The sequence below is a fragment of the Lontra canadensis genome, unplaced genomic scaffold (assembly GCF_010015895.1).
Source record: "Lontra canadensis isolate GAN:19392208 unplaced genomic scaffold, GSC_riverotter_1.0 scaffold234, whole genome shotgun sequence".
In the NCBI taxonomy this organism is placed as follows: domain Eukaryota; kingdom Metazoa; phylum Chordata; class Mammalia; order Carnivora; family Mustelidae; genus Lontra; species Lontra canadensis.
Genome location: NW_022631228.1, coordinates 49,143 through 67,072, shown reverse-complemented (window position 1 = coordinate 67,072; position 17,930 = coordinate 49,143). Strand labels below are relative to the sequence as shown.

At 36.4% G+C, this 17,930-nt stretch overlaps 1 protein-coding gene across 1 annotated transcript in view; it reads left to right on the top strand.

The window, feature by feature from the left end:
- The first annotated feature begins 959 nt into the window (after window positions 1-959).
- IL33 (interleukin 33) overlaps window positions 960-17,930 on the top strand; it is a 46,144-nt gene continuing 29,173 nt past the window's right edge. Inside the window, exon 1 of the mRNA XM_032849600.1 lies at window positions 960-1,044. The gene's annotated coding sequence lies outside the window, so the exon portion shown is untranslated. The remainder of the gene's footprint in view (window positions 1,045-17,930) is intronic.

The following is a 17,930-nucleotide window of genomic DNA, read 5'->3' as shown; positions in this document are numbered from 1 at the left end:
AGACTATATGTGAACTCTCCGAGAAGAGAATCTCAGTTTCTTATTGCATTCTCCAGAATGCAATCAGGCACATTGGTTTTTCTAAACCAGATTTCTGGGGGCTTGTCTTTCCAGTGCAGATTCCACAGGCTGGGCATCCAATATGGGATACCCTCACTCCTCTGGGAAAAGCTCCTATCTGGTGACATCCTTCATGCTGGGTGTTGGCATTTTTTGAGATTGTGTCTCTGCCTCTCCTACCCATCTTGATGTGGTTCTTTTATCTTTGTTGTATCCTTTGTTGTTGTTCTTTGTTGTGGAGAGCAGTTCATCTAATTTTCAGATCTTTTTCAGAGGGAATCGATTCATAGGCAGCTGTAGATTTGGAGTGTTCATGGGAGAAGTAAGTTCAGGAACTTCTCACTATCACCTTAAAACGCCCTCCAAGAATTTCCATATGAACAGTGCTAAAGGTGAACTTCAACTCTGAACAGAGCCAATATGTGGGGGCAGAGGCAGAGGAGGATTGTGAGTTGGAGATGGGAGTGGGGGTTGCATATAAGATAATTCTGATGTGAGTTGGAAATAAAAAAATAAATAAACCCATAATGTTTTTAAAAGATTTTATTTTATGTATTTGACACAAAGAGTGAGAGAGACAGTAAGAAAGGGAACACAAGTATGGGGAGGGGGAGTGGGAGAAGCAGGCCTCCTGTTGAGCAGGGAGCCCTATGCAGTGCTCTTGGGTTTGATCCCAGGACCTGAGCCAAAGGCATACACTTAATGACTGGACCACCCAGGCACCCAAAAATCCATAATTGTTGAATTAAATTTTAAGATGGAGATGGGGATAAGACAGAAAGTAGGGAATCTTGAATGTTGACAGGATTGTAGCTCTATTGGCTTTTTGCATGCAGTTAAAATCTGCCAAAATCTCATCCACTCAGATCTCCTTCTTACAGCGATTTGGTTCTCTGCCAAACTTTGGGTAATAAATAGAATCTGCAAGCTCTCCAAACACAGAGCTGCAGCTTTTCAGAGGAGAAATCAAAACAAGATTACACGGTAAGAATAAAACTAATATTGTTGTACATTTTTTGTCAGGTTTGGTAAAATAAGATCTTGGGAATCATGGAGAACTGGATTTTATTTCTATAAAATAAAGGATTAGGTTGGTTTGTTATTTAGTGCTGACAGTAGTAAAAGTTGATAATTACAGTTGCTACTAGCTTATAGTTCCACTTTGATTTCCTTTGGATGATTTAGAGAACAATTAATAAATTGCTAAAATTGATTATAATAGTCTTTATAGTAAGTTTCCATCCCCCACCACAAAACTTTATAAAACAAGTTGATAATTCTACTTTATACTCCTAATGATTATCCAAAACAAACCTACTCACAATTGTTTACCGGTGGCTTCAAATAAGGGGGGGCAAATAAAGAACTGAGAGGGGCAATCCCTTCAAAATCATCTGCTCAAAAAATAAACCATTTTTGAACAATAAGAATTGGCATCCTAAATGAGTAAATTCAAAAGCTCGTTAGGTTTGCTACTATTCTTCATTTTGACACTGTCCTTAAAATATTGTTTTATTCTTATTATTTATTTCTTGCTGTCTGCCTTGTGGCAATTTTTTCTCCTTACGCTTTTCTCTGCCTTATCTTGCCATACATAAATACTTGCCTCCAGACTATTTTAATAAAGAAAATGGTATAAATCCAAAAGTACTGTGGCTGCACAAAGTTGATTCCAGACTTTTGGAAACTTAAGAGTTTAGGAGTAGGTGTGATTGGATCTTCCTGACTCTCCCTCCCTCCTCAGCTGAAGCTTGAATCATCCCGGTATGCCAATGTGGTTCAGTGCTGTTCTCAGTATCCTTACCTATTGCTTCTCACATTTGTCTTTAGAATACTTTTTCTTCTCTTTTAATTTTGTCCCCAAAAAGGCACAGTTCTGGGTTCAGAAAACATTAGAATCCTCTATTTCCCAAAGTTTGGAGTGCCTGAGAAGAATCACACAGTTGAGTAATATCCTTAAATAGTTAAGAACTCTCTTCATAAGCATCACTCCCTATAGCTCAAATTTCACATTTTTCACATTTTTCTCTGAAAAGATCTTAGATTTTCTATCAGTCCTTCACTGGCAGCTGCATAATTCATTTTCTCAGCAATGATCTAGATATTTTTCTATTTCCTATTGCTGTTTAGCTTACAATATCTACAGACTAAATGTACCTCTTTCTCTTTCCCATTTATAAAGAAAGGAGAATTCTTAGGAGAACTTTTACTTCAGGCTTGAAACAGGACTGAAAGTAAGGCGAGAGATTGAAAAATGGGAGCTGCCACTCCTCGTCAGGGTCAGCAGAAGGTTAAAGAAACAAAGCTTACAACTAACTTCTGGGAATGTGTCTGAGATTTAATTGTAAAAAAATTCATCCACAGGGGAATTAAATCATTACAGAGATATACTGTGGGGTGTGTGTAAGTGTGTGTACCACCAAAGGGAGGAAAAAAATAAACATCAAGGAATATTTATGCCAGTAAATTTGATAGCACAAGGCCTTTTTTGGAGATACACGTGCAGAATTAACTCTTTACAGAGAAGTTCTGCAGAACATACTGGCATTGTTATGCCAGTAAATCTGATAGCATGAGGTCATTTTAGGAGATATGAGTGTGACTGTGCCAAAATCAATGTATCTTTTACTCAAACAATTTGAAATTCTGGCAAACATGGTTGAAATCAAAGGTAGCAGTAAGAATTTTTCTTCTTTATGTTACAGCTTGTACAGGGACATTTAGAAATATTAAGACCAAAAATAATCTCCTTGAATAGCAGAAAGAAATCTTAATTCCTTCAAACAAAGTGATGCTTGGTTCAAGGATTTCGGGAAATCATAGTAGAACCTCTTATCTTTGTTCAGTTTCCCTCTGGGTTCTCTGGTGCTGACATTTGCATGCAAAAATAAGATTTAAGGGAACACAGCCTCACAGGGCAGCCAAAGTTCATTGTTGCAGGATGGTAATGGGGAAGTAAAGAATTTGGGGCACTTCCTCCTTTTAACAGACTCCTGGCAGATACTCACATGTTGGCCTTGTTACTGTCAATAGATCATGCTGTATTTGGGAAAATTTCTGGTTTTGTTTTTGTTTTATGTGCGGAGCACAATATAGCATAATAGTAAAAATACACAGATTTTTTGAGTCAGACAGATCTTAAATCCATCATCTATCACTGACTACCTGTGTGATTTGGGATCTTATTTAATCTTCCTGACCCTGAATTTTTTTCCTCTGATACAAAATATAAAACAAACAAAAAAAAAACAGTAACAATAACAAAACATCCTACCTTAGAGAGGTGTTCTGATACCTATGAAAATAAAGCAAGTCATCAGCAGTCATTAAACGTAACTATTATTAATCACTGATCACGTACTAAATGTGAGATATTTTCCCCACATTATGCCATTTAATTCTCAGAGTGTCTCCATGAGGTAACATTCTCTGTTTATAAAGTTAAGCAAGAAAAATTTGGAAAGATTGTACTAACCCAAGATAATTCAGTCAGTAAATTTCAAATCTGAGGTTAAAACCCAGAGTTCAGTACCATGTGGAAAAGAACCAAGAAGGAAGATGGATTCCAAAAACTTCATTTAGTGAGACTTTAATCTTGTAAAGCCATTTTCTATTCAAAGTTTCCATAATTTTCAAACAAAAATATTAATGAGATCATATTAAAACCTTCCACCTATTGTTTTTAAGGTTACTTTCATTGCCATCTGAGGTAAAAATTTCCACTTCCTTATGTAATTTTCCTTCCCATTGGTATTGCCAGAACCAAGAAGGGTCCACCCACAAACTTGATTGAGTGCTTTCACTTTTAATTAGCACAACAGTTTACATCTAATTCTCTTCACTTTGAATACCTTATTAATTAGTTGATTGCCACAATTTTCCTTAGCAACACTAAAGAACACTAGTGCATCTGAGACTTTTTGCAATTCTTGTGAATTTCTTAGCAAAGATTCAATATTTTTTTAAAGAGTTTGATAGAATTGCATAGTTTTGCACATCTGCTGTGTTCAAATATCAACCACTCTAACCTCTTAGCCTGTTGGCTCTATCAGTTTCAGATGTTTAAGAAATGTTATCTAAGCAGTTAACATTTTTTTCGTTAAGAGATTATGAGCTTTTTCTCTTGTGTTCTTTGGAGACTTATTATATACAAACATGAATATTCCTCTAGCTTGAATTTGTTTGTTCCAAAATTTTTCTTTTCTGAGGTTATATTTTTCCATTATCTTTTATGTATTAATGTATGTACATATATGTATTACTTGTCCATATTCTTTAGCAACCCTGTTTAAACAATACTTTATCAATAATCAGCATGACTGCTTCATATTGGTAAATCAGTAGTAGTTGTAGTATTCAGTTGTTGTGAGTAATATTTCTTTCCAATCTTCTTAAAAATTTTCAGCCTTAGGGGTGTCTAGTTGGCTCAGTTGGTTAAGGGTCCAACTCTTGATCTCAGCTCAGGTCTTGATCTCAAGGTCATGAGTTTGGGGCCCTCACTTGGCTCCACACTAGGCATGGAGTCTACTTTAAAAAAAAAGTTTCAGCTACAGACATAGTTGTCAATATCTATTCTAATGTAATTTGGTAGATATATTCAGCTTCTTTTTTTTTTCTTTACTGCAACCTATATAAATCCGTATTACCTGAATGTAAATATAACACTCCTTTATCAAGGATGGCACATATTTCATCTTCACTGACTATTCAAGAATAATATTGTTTGTGACATAATCATAATTGTCACAGTGTGGTGGTTAATAGAATATATTGGATATTATTAACTCAAAGAAGTATGAGCTCTTTTACTAAGAAAGTTTGGAGGGTCCTATGCTTAAGACATGGCATGTAATGCTTACATCTGGTTGTCTAATTATTATTACCTGCATTATATCAAATAGTATGATTTCTTCTTGTTACTAAGAAGTCCATGAGATCAGACTCAGCATTTAAAGCATTAAAACAATTTGCACTGTGATGTGCCAGTTGGAAAAAAACAGTTTCTAAATCCTTGTATTTCTAAATTCATAAAAATATAAAAATTAGATAGAAGTCCATTTTTAGCAGCATCCAATTTTTTTTCTGGTTATTTGTCATAAATTCTCCTAAAAGAGCATCTGAGTTTATTTAGACTACTATCTAGGCTGAACAGTGCAATGACTCCTAACCTACAGGGTTGTTTTTCACTGTTAGGTCCAGATAACTTCTGTACCTATTATATGCAAGTCCTCTTCTTGGCAAAGGAAGGAACACCAGTTATATTCTTTCACCCTGAATTACCCTGAATATACTCAGGAAGAGGTCCAAATCTTTACAAAGGAGGAAAACAATTAAGTGTTATCTTGAAGAAGAAGAGAGGTGGTTAACACAGTCTTTCCATGTTAGTAGCTTTCACCTCAAACGCAGCTACCAGGTAACCAAGGCTGAACCTACTTAGAAGCCCACATAATGAAGATGAAGTCAACAATTTGGGGAGTAGCTGGAGCAGCCCATGAAGTAGGCAAAGTGAGAGACAAAGACTTGTCATACCATCATGGACAAGTTTCCAGCCCTCTGAGTTATATTTTCTGATTGTTGCGCAAGGAAGCTCTGTTTAAACTTATACAGGAATTAAATATCCAGGGTGTGGATTGTAACTTAAGTTTTTTCAGATCAATTGCCAGGAACCTCCACACCTGTGAGTGGCAAACTTCCAAACCCTTGGCATGGGTTGGGAAGCTGCCAGTGGCTTCTTCCTGCTGCACAGCTTGAGCATGGTGTAGGGCAGCAATTTCTAGTTGGTGGGCATGGGGGCCGTGTTGGCCATAGGCCTGCTCTGTGCTTGTGCCCTCAGTTTTTACATGGGTCAGCTGGAGCTAGATGTGAAATTGGTGCTCAAAGGAAGATGGGACAGCCTCTGCTGAAGGCCCTGATGAAGTAGACCAGCCACCACAGGCATGAGCAGCTGGGCCATGAGGAATGGTTAGGCACTGGACAGCCCAGGGACCAAGAACTGGGACATTAAAGTGTGACCCTTCCCTCATTCCAGGAAGGAAGGAAGGAAAGAAGGAATGAAGGAAGGGGAAAGAGAGAAATGAAGGAAGGAAAGAAGAAACTTCCATACTCTTAATTTTTAAATTTCTTTTTAATAATCAAATTTAATATCATCTAATACATGACACAGTGTATTACTAGATGGCTATTTGATTGTGAAAAAAATATCCCATGGTTTATCCTGAGGTGATGTTCTACAGCTGGTATGGCATAAACAGAGATAATTAGGAAAAGACCCAGCCACGTGGAGCCTGCCAGCTGAATACCAGCATGGGGACGGACTCTCATTCTGGCTTTGGACTATACCAACTAATCTGGGATAACATGGCAGTGAGGGTAGTGTGGAATATCTAAAAGTTCTACAGAACTTTTAACAACTTGACCAGTGTTTCTATTACTATTTGATAGGCATATCCCAAACATAGGAGAAAATTCCTATAAAAGTTATGTAAGGAGTAACTTCAGTCTTTGTACAAGGGAAAACTTTCACATATTATGAAAATATATTTACAATTAATTTTAATATATCATTTATATATCCATATTATTATGCTATAGTTTTGTTTAAAATATAAAATTATTTAAATATTAAACTGTTTAAATTAGCTGATATAGAAAAAAGTATGATAATTCCTCAAAAGATTAAAAATAGAACTACTATATGACCTTGCAATGCCACTTTGGGGTATATAGCCCAAATAATTGAAAGCAGGATCTTGAAGGGATATTTGTACACTCATGTTCATCACAGTATTATTCAAAATAGCCAAGAGGTAACATCAGCCCAAATGTCCATTCACTGATAAATTGATAAAGAAAATGTGGTATATACATACAATGGAATATTATTCTGTCTTTGAAAACAAGGAAATTTTATTACATGCTTCAACATGGATGAACCTTGAGGACATTATGCTAAGTGAAATAAACCAGACACTTATCTCACTTATATGAGTGTCTATAGTAGTCAAACATATAGAAACAGAGAGTAGAACAGTATCAGGGGACTCGGAAAGGAGGAAACAGGGAGTTGTGCAATGAATATAGTTTCAATTTTGCAAGATGAAAAAGTTCTAGATATCTGCTGCAGATCTAGTTAACACTACTGAATTTAATAAATTTAATAACATTTGATAAATTTAATTAAAATTTAATTAAACATTAAATTAAAGGGACACCTGAGTGGATTATTTGGTTAAGTGTCAGCCTTCAGCTTAGGTCATGATCTCAGGGTCCTGGGATCCATCCGCCTGCCTGAGTAGTTGTCAGGCTTCTTGCTCAGCAGGGAATCTGCTTCTCTCTCTCCCACTGTCCCTTGTCCCTCTCATGTTCTTTCTCTCTCTCAAATAAAGCAATAAAATCTTTTGAAAATAAAATAAAAATAAAAATTATATTAAAAGAGAAAAAGAAGCATTTTAAGCATGGAGGTCAGGGGAAATGTTTAAATATCCCAGCTGTTTTTAAAGATATTATTAAATCAATGTCCAGAATGCATTAGTTGTTTGCCATTTAATTTTAGTGTTTAGAAAAAGCCAATGTAGATGACATTTAGACAAAAAACAAAGAGAATTTGTATCACTTGATATGCATTAGCTACAAAAATAGAATAATGAATTGACCATGGCTTAAAATATAAGCACACTTGTTGCTCACTTAACAGGAAGTTCTAAGGTGGGCAGTTCCACAAATGATGCAAAGAATCAAGGACATCACCAAAGATCCAAACTCTTCTCACCCTCTCCTCTGCGGTCCTCAGACTGTCCATGATCTCTGCCTTTATGGGAGAGCTCTGAGCTCTGAGCATCACATCCTCACAGAGGCCAAGTGAGTGCAAGTCAAAAAGTGCTTACTCTTAAGGAAAAAAATTTTTCCCGGAAGTCCCAGACACACCTCCCCTTTGTCTCATTGGCAATATCTGAATCACATGCGTACTCCTAAATGCATTATTGTCAGACAGACAGGATTACCATGAATGGCTTATGTTTCTGCATATCTAAATTTAGTCTTTGGGGAAAGAAAAGAGATTTGTCAGCTAAGAAACAACATTCAACCCAGGTAACTTTCAACATCTTCCAATTCCCACAGAACTCCAGCCATTTTTGGTTTTTAAGAACTTATGGGGTGGGGGGCACTCCTGGGAAGGGCAGCCAAACTCTTTTCAAATTTACCATGAGGATTCTGCCTTATTTCAAAAACACCTCAAAAATCTCTTTTAATCTGAGCAAATTTCAATTCCTTCAGGTCAGAAAACTAAGTCTTTAATCAGGCATATTATAACCACTTATTTTGTACTAAGAGAAGAAGAGAATGTGTGCATTTCCCAACTGACCATTTTCCAGTCAGCTCAATGCATTCTTAAACACGGATGCTGACACTTCCTTAATTTTTTAAATCATGACATATAGTGCTTACTTAATTCTGTCAATGAGTCTCTTTGACCACCACACTTAAGAATGTGGAACCTGTATATTTTAGAATTCACTGACAGTCTCTCTTTCTTTTAACTTAAAAATTTTCATTCATATAGCACACACACACACACACACACACACACACAAAACTGCACAAGTCATGACTAGATATCTTAATGAATTGTCACAAAGTGAACAAACATAAGTAACCATTTAAAGAAATTGAAGTTTCTTTTGAAATTGAATTGAAGAAATTGAAGAACTCTAAGAGCCTCTCATGTCCTCTTCTAATCACCACTCTGTACCTCAAGAATAGCATTATGCTTTCTAATATCATACATTCAATTTGCTTGTGGTGTTTTTGAACTATTTATAAATGCATTTGTCTAGCCTTTCACTCAACATTGCATTTGTGAGATCCATCCCTGTAGTTCCATATAGACGTAGCTTGTTTATTCTCATTAATAGTTAGAATTCCTCTAAGTAAATGTGCAACAATTTATCTATTATAATGTGGATGGACATTTTCAATGTTTCCAGCTTAGCATTATATGACTACTACTGCTATGAGCATTCCCTTATTATGTCTTTTGACATTTTTGTGCCTTTCATATATTCCCTCAAATAGAATTGCTGGGCCAAATGTATGCACATGTTCAGCTGTAGTGAATACTACCAAATTATTTCCCAAAGCAGGTGTAGCAATTTGTACTCTAATCAGCCGTGTATAATAATTTCATTTGTCCCAAATCTTTGAAGATACTTGATATTTTCTATCTTCCTCATTTTATCCATTCTGATAGGTGGGCATTGTTGTTCTCCTTTAATGTATGTATTTTCTTTACCTTCCCTAGAAATACACTATGTCAGTCTGGAGAAGCTAGTAATTTTTCCCTGGAATTGAGTTAGCTAAGGAAACACAATTTAGAAAAAACATGACTTCACTATAATTGTAATTTTGGACTTGAGCCATTTGTCTATTGTTTATCAATTGCAAAGCAACATTAATTAGGGAATGAAACAAATCATCATATTGTATTTAGGTTTCAGAAAAATAAGTCAGGAATCACTTTTTTTAAAGCGTCATACCATAGTAGAAGAAAAAAAAAGGATTATTCTCTTAGTTCCATGGTCACAAATTTTGTTTTTATAGACTTTTTCTTAAACAAATCTATAGCTTTATTTATTTTTCAGTAAGTTTAAATCCTTCAGGGGTACAGAATCACATGGATTCTGTGGCTTCAGCAGAAACATTGCTTCAGAGTTTGGCATGAACCATGTCACTGGTTCCATGAGCATAAGTTACTTTTCCCCAGGTTACCCTGGTTTTCTTCAGTTTGCTACCAGGAGTTACTGTATTTATCTTTTCTGTGTACACATAAGCCTATCTCTTGTCTAGATCGAATTCAATTTCATCTCAAGGATAAACACCTTTAATTTTAGTTTTTCCCTTTTTTTTTTTAAACACCTTTAATTTTAAGAAGAGCTGTGTGCTCCCTCCAGTTCTAGAGACCCCACTTATAGCCAGCAAAAATGGTCTCGGACCACAGACTTCAGTCATTTTAGGAGTCCTGTTCCTGGCAGGCCTCTATAGGCTCCAAGATGGCAGATAGAGCTAGTTTTTATAGACTTTGAATACAAAATACTTTCAAAAAAATTTAGTTGAGGTATTGTTGAATCATTATGAGTTAATAATAATCCACCCTGCTTAATTTTCTTGAATAAAAAATTGTTCAAATGACATATAATTGAACACAGTATTTGCTTTGTGTAATTTATTACAAGCATTTGGGGTTTTTGTTTTGTTTTGTTTTGTTTATTTGAGAGAGTGACCACAAGCAAGGGGGAGGGAGAGAGGGAGAAGCAGACTCCTCGCTGAATAAGGAGCCTGACATGGGGCTCAATACCAGCACACTGGGACCATGACCCAAGCCGAAGGCAGATGCTTAACTGACTGAGCCACCCAGGAACCCCTATCACAACTATTCGATAAACCAGATTATATCAAGGTTCTACATGTGACATCAAAATAAAGGCTGACTGACTAGTTTGTGTTTTAGCACAAGGACAATTCTCATCTTCTGGTTGGGTGTCAGGACCATGAAACTTATCTTTTGAAACTTATCTTTTACACCTATTTTTGAAACTTATCTTTAGTCTTCATAATACAATTAGCAAGCACTTGATGAACCAGTAGTTGATTTCCACTGCTGAAGAGAAAACTTTTTTTATAATGTTTTTATTTTTAAAGGGAGTCTGCTACATTTATCTTCCACCAATACAAAGTTTTGTTACCTCAGCTGCTGTTTCAGGCTGCCTTCTCTTGCTTCCAAATTTTAGAGACCAGAGCACCTCTGTCCCCATTTCCATAAATATCTGGCTCATCCTTTTAGAAATTCCTCTTGTTATTCCTTAGTTTTCCAAAGCCTACTAGCTCCCAGGATCAATTCCAGAAGTATCTAAGTGGCATCCTTGTGCACTAGAAATTGAAACTAGGTATAACTTTCACTGGCTTTAAATATATATTGGTCGTATCTGGAAAAAATTTCTCCTCATCAATGTTTTATGTGGTTGAAAAATGTACCATACCCAAGCCTGCCTCTTTACAAAGCCAATTTTAAGACATATATTTCATTCTACTCATTCTACTCTGAGCTTCAAAATTTAAATCTTTGCCTGTCTAAAGATCTCATGTTTCTCTTAAAAAACAAACAGCAAGTTACCTGATAAAATTTAGGCTGCTGTCCAGAGAATTGTATCCTTGTTAGAATTTCAAATTATACAAATATTAAAGTACTTCAGGGTTTGGAGTCTGGGCACTATTCCCAGAGTCAAAACTAACAATAATGTGCAAGTTTTCATTCTTGGTTAAACAATTTATGTTTCTTGTATTGTTGCTAATTCCAGATGTTCTTACACATGTTGGTATACAGTTATAGAGAATTAGGCAAGACTCAGAAATAATTCTTCCATACATACATATACATAGATGCAAGTACTATCTTTTAATGAACAGAGATGATAGATTTTGATATATATATACAAATGATTTGTCTTGAGACACAAGCCTTGCCAGTTGTCTTCCATTGTGGATCTCAGTATAAATAAACTTTTTAGAAAGTAAAACAAGGGCGCCTGGGTGGCTCAGTGGGTTAAGCCTCTGCCTTCGGCTCAGGTCATGATCTCAGGGTCTGGGATTGAGGCCCGCATCAGGCTCTCTGCTCTCTGGGGAGCCTGTTTCCCCCTCTCTCTCTGCCTGCCTCTCTGCCTACCTGTGACCTCTCTCTCTCTCTCTCTCAAATAAATAAATAAAATCTTTAAAAAAAAAAAAAAAGAAAGTAAAACAAGCTGGGTCTAAGGCAGTGAACTGAAACAAAACAAACTGTATTTCATCTCCAGTTTTGAGTACTGATTTATGACTTAGTGACTCAGGTGTATATACACATCCTGTGGCTTGGTACCTGCTTTCCCTGTGTATATTTCTCAGAAGACTTTCCCCACATTGATATTTTTGCATCTATCCCTACTTGTTCTTTTGCCACCTTCTACAGAATGCTATGCCAGAACTATTTTCTGTGACTCTGCTTTGATTACATCTTCTAAAACCTTTCGCATTCTACCCTCATATTATCTTATAAGCTTAAAGGAAACAATGCTTTGTCTCCTTACCCAAAATGGAAAACTGAGCAGCTTCATTGGTTCCTAGCGATGGGACACTGTACTGTGTAAGAATGTATTAAAATAGTTATTAAATTCCATACATGTTATGTAATGACAGAAAGTTCCCTAATAAACTGAAACTGTTCCCTATCTTTCTTCACACTTTGTTTTTCTTTGCTATTGTTTAATGTTTTAAAGAAACAGCCCCAGGTTAGAGAGGAAAGAGTAGTGATAGCTACCACTCAGTGAGTTGGGAGACCAGAGTTCTGGTCCTGACTCCACACAACGCTCTGTGACTTTGAGTAAAGATCTGACTTAATGGTTCCAAAAACACCTAATGTTAATTTCTCAGGTCTGTGAAATCGGGGACTACTCTAGGACTAACAATCCATCCATAAGCCCTATCAAAATTTTCTTTTCCTCATCCCAATAGCTTCATTTTTCTTACCTTCTCTCTTTTTTCAATGTTCTGAGGTTTCATAATTGATATATTAAAATATGGATTTCTTTAAATTTTTTAACTTGCTTGGGATTCTTAGACCCAAGACTCTTTAGACTCCTTAGAAAGACTCCTTAGAAATTGGAATCTTTCAGTGATTTTGGAAGTTCTCAGTCTTTATACCTTCAAATATTTTCCCTTCTCTATTTTATCATCCCCTTCTAAAATTCCAAATACATACACATTAACTGTCTTCGAAGTTTCTCACACCCTTTTCCATATTTTCCATCTTTATGTATCTTTGAATTATATTCCAAAGAATATCTTCAGATATATTTTCTAGTTCACTGATTCTTCATCTAGTTCACTGTGTCTAATCTATTTAATCTGCTGTTTAATAAAGTTTTAATTTCAATATTACAATTTTTTATTTCTAGACATTCTATTTGGATCTTCTTTGAATCTAATTTTTCTTTGTTCCTGCTTTCAATATTTTTAGAACTCTACCTAAAGATATTAAAACTAAGTGTTTTATATGTCATTCCTGATTGTTCTAATACATACACTAACTTTGCAGGTTGGTTTCTGCTGTCTGTTCCTTCTGTGGTTCTCACCATGGTACCTACTATTCTTGTTTGTTTTATAAATTTTAACTGCAAACTATTCACTTGGCCTGGAAATTTTTCTATGCAAATGGATACGTTGTGGCTTGGGGGGCAGCTGAGATCAAGTTAAGACTTGTGTTTGCCTTTCCCATTTTTCTTGAGACACTACCAACCTAAAACCATTTTATATTTAATTCTCTATTTCAGACTTTTGGAAACACACAGGTAGTGTGATTCCAGACTATAAACCCATATGAGGGCTGACTTTTCATGAGGGGAGAGATCCTCAGAAGAATTGTTTTCTTTCTATCCAGTGCCAGAGTTGAGTCAAACAAACTTCCTAGTGGTGTCCTTCTGCAAGTGAGGTTTATTTATCTCAACCACCCTTCTACTGCAAGTGCAGGTTTTTGGATGTTCAGGTTTAGGCCATGCATTATTAGAATCCCCATGTTAGGCATATCCTGGGCTTTATCTCCTGGGGCCTGCATTTCACATAGTTGTTTACCCTGTCTCTAGCATTTGGTAGACAACTTTAGGAAAAAGCCAAGATTTCTTGCCTCCCAATATTTTGAACACTATACTTTCTTTACTTCCCCTACAGTTCAGCCATGAGTTTAAAAAGACATTTTTTTTTTACTATTTCTTTCAATATTTCAAAAGTCAGAAGTACTTGTCATGGTAACTAATACACTATTGTACTGAAAACAAAGTCTGATTAATTAACTTTATAATGGACAAACATTAAAATTTAAACATACAAACCATATTTATATTAATAAATAAATTACTGATTTTTTAAAAATCTCTTGGGGTTCTTTGCATTATTTCTTTTTCAGACAGGGTTTCTACTCCTTATGGTGCTCCTAAATCTACTCACCAACTAGACTGCCAGTGATGGTATATGAACTGGGCTTTAGTTTCACTCTCCCTTTACAAGGTTAAATAATCCAGATGACAGGGATTTATACATATTCTCAAAGCTTTAATTTGTTTTCTTGTAGAAAAACCTTTTTGACCAAGTAAACTTTAAGCAGAAACCAAGTATGAATATGGAGTTCCTGCTCTATGTGTGGGTGATAAGTAGGAATATCTGAAACCCAGAAGTTTACGTTCCTCCACCCCTATCTAGAGCACCTCATGAATCCTGAAAACATACGTGCTTCAGGTTTTAACCATGGATCCTTGGGCAAGTTACTTGATCTTTCTGTTCCCCAGTTTTCTCATATAAAATAGGGAAAATAATAATACCTCCCTGACAAAATTGTTGTAAATATATAAAGCATATATATATACATACATATATATATAAAACTTTTATTTTAAATAAAACTTTTATTTATATTTTATACATATAAAGCTTTTATTTTAACTCTGCATATGCTTATTGAATTTTTATGCTCCACTAAATTTTTACAAAATCCATAATTTATATATTACTTGACCAGCTTTACTCTAAAAATTGTAAGTAAAAGAAAAATAATGATCTCAACTTTAAACTTCAGAATTAAACTAAAACCAAGGACCAGTTTGTTCCATGTTGTTTCTTTTTAAGTGCTAGTGTTTCTCTAGCACTTAAGAGTTTTCCAAATCTGTGTATGTATGCTACAGACTTTGTTTTTCTCTGTAATTGTGCCCTAAAACAGAATGTAGCCAAGTCCATGGTTTACTTGAATTTTAGATCTGCCTTTGCCTGAGACATGACTCCAGGTTACTTAATTGTCCCCTTGTCTAACCCTGTGTCATCCTATGTGCTGTGAGGCAGTGAAAGGAGAGGAGGGAGGCACAGGCAGAGTTTGTGCATTTTTCTGAGAATGACATCTTTTGTGGTCAAGGGACTGGTGCAGCTGCTAGTATTGAAGTAGCAAGCACAGGGAAAGGGGAAGGGAGGGATTGAAGTGGGAGCCTGTATAGGAGCACAAGAAAGAGTCAAACGGATAGGAAGACCCTGGCTTTCATAGACCCTCTTCATTTTTGAGATGAGGAAACTAAGACCTAAAGAGCTGAACAGCCCTGCAGGGAAGGAGAAAACCCTGAGTCTAAGCTTGGGATTGGAGGTCATTCTAACTCTGCTTCTTAAAAAAAAAAAAAAAAATCATTAAAGATTTGGTTCAAAAGTATGTGAGGCATGGGGAGGGGCACCAGAGGGGAATAAAACAACACACTGAACTAAACAATTCGAAATGTTTGGTCACACTAAAACCACAGGGCCATGGCCAAGCAAAAAGTCAGCTTCTTTAAATGATTTAGAAAGGCCATTGACCCAGGAACAAGAAGACCTGAGTTCTGTTCGCTGAGTCATATAAAACTGTCATTTTGTATTACAGCCAATTCCGCACTGCTCAGTTTACAGTCTCAACTCCACCACTCAGTAGATCTTTGGGATTTGGACAGGGTCTCCATATCTATTCAGTGGGAAATACTTGCCTAATCTATTATGTAGGGATTTTGCAAGGACAGATACAAAGTACACAATATTTACTGGGTGCCTTCTATCAATAATTGCTTGGGAAACAAAGATGACTAAGGTATAATCTTAGAGGATTCACAGACAAAGAGGAAAAGGGATCTCTAGCAAGAGGAAAAGCTTGAGCAGAAGTTTGGAGGTGTGCAAGTGTCCGGTGAATTGAGGAACAGCAAGCAGTCCAATGGTGCAAATGTACAGTGGGGAGAGGAGGTGTTCTGTGATGTTAGAAAAGTTGAAGGGACAGGTAGTGCCAGTGAATAAAAATGATTGGGTAAGCATGAGTCCAGGAAAACTGTGGGAAGGCATAGATGTACTTTACATATGCTAAGTGAAGAACAAAAGAAAGTTTTCCTAAATACTTATAACATCCCTACCTCCTCTTACATGGGTTTGGGTCATATATTGATTTGCCAAATTTCTTCATACTCCTTCCTCTTTCTGGGAGAAATGTTCTCTCCTGGGTCCAGGTAAGGGGTATGTAGAAACTTTCGGAGTGTCAGTGACTTGGAGACAGGAAGTGATTCAGTTTGAGTAAGAACAATGCTATCTCATTGTTCCCCAAACTTAAACCTCCTGTTCCTCCACATCATTTTTTCTGACCTCCCCCAAGAAAGAAGTGAAACCAGTATACCCAAGGAAACAGAGGATAATGTGATCATCCTCCCATCTCACTCTCTCCCTCCTGCTCCCCTATAAAATCTCCCAGAATGAAGTCATATAGCATTGCCAAGCTTAATCATACTCCTCATCTCCTCTCCCTCCTACCAGCTAGGAAAGTTTGAGGACACTCTCTTCCTCCAGTAATTTTCTAGTACCCAACAATGGGTTTGTAAAATTGCACGGTACCTTCATAGATCTTCTGACCATGCAAGAACATGCAAACTTGACAAGGTGATGAAAGGACCTTCAGGCTCAGGAATTTAATTATACCTCATTCTACCAATGATCCCCATGGATTAAGAGAAAGAACAAGATGGACTTGAGTTCAGATCCTAGCTTTGCTACTTACTAAGACATTTATTTAATCTCTCAATCTCTATTTCCTTACTTCTAAAATGAAGGCAATCATACTCAAATGCCAGGGTCATGGTAACAATTAGAGATAGATGGCCAAGACTCTGTAACTGCCATCACTATTATCATCATCACCACCACCACTGAACTAATGCAGACTCCTCGTTGATTTCATTCCTTCCCTCTTATTGCCCTCTATCTGTTCCTCATATGGCAGCCAGAGCACTCTTTTGAAAATAAAATCCAAGACACATCCCATATTACTTAAAACACTTCCTTGGCTTCCCATTGCATTTTGAATAGAATCCTAGTTCCTTCCCCTGGCCTTCATGACCCAGCCCTAGCTGGCTTCTCTCCCCTTCCATCACCGACCCCATGACATTATACTCTCTTCATTGTCCACTGAGTTCCAGCCACACTAGCCTGCTTAGTTCCCTAAATACTACAAGTTCTGTCAGGGCCCTTGCCCCTAGGGTTTTCTCTGCCCAGAAGGCACCCTCTGTCCCCTCTCTTCCACAGATTTTTCACACGCTCAGAGTACAGCATAAATGCCACCTTCTGTGACCACACTACTTTAGTACTACTCCTTATCTTCTTTACCAGACTAGTTCTTATTTATCACTGTTTATAAATTAATTATTTGTATGATTATTTGCTCCATATCTATCTCCCCAAAGAAAGTAAACTCCCGGAGGGTAGGAAAAAGTTTGTTTTGTTCACTACTATACCTCCAACACTTAGCCCAGCACTGGACAATTGTTTGAGTTGTTACTATTACCATTACTAGGCAGCACTCTGTTGTAGTATAGATGGGTGTAAACCCAGCATCATTTGGGACTTTGGGATCTTAGGAGGGCAGAATTTCCTTACAAGGATTACTAGGTATCTTTCTTTCCAAAGCATTTAATTACTTTCTAGGGCATCAAATATTTTATATTCCAAATTTTCCATAATTAGCATGTATTTTAATAAAAATTTCTTACAAACTCTGCATGTTAACAAGAAGCCTCCACACAGGAAATCAGTCTAATTAAATGAATTTATTTTCGAAGTAAAATTCACAATAAGGAAAGAAAGACCACCAGGTTTAACATGATAAAGGGTATCAGTATTTTAAAAGAGGGAAACTGTTAATCAAAGGACATTCCCTGACATATGAGAGGTGGTTAGTGATTTAATAACACATTTTCCAGTTGATCAGATGTAGATAATAAGACAAAGTGAAATGAAAATTTTCATGCAGT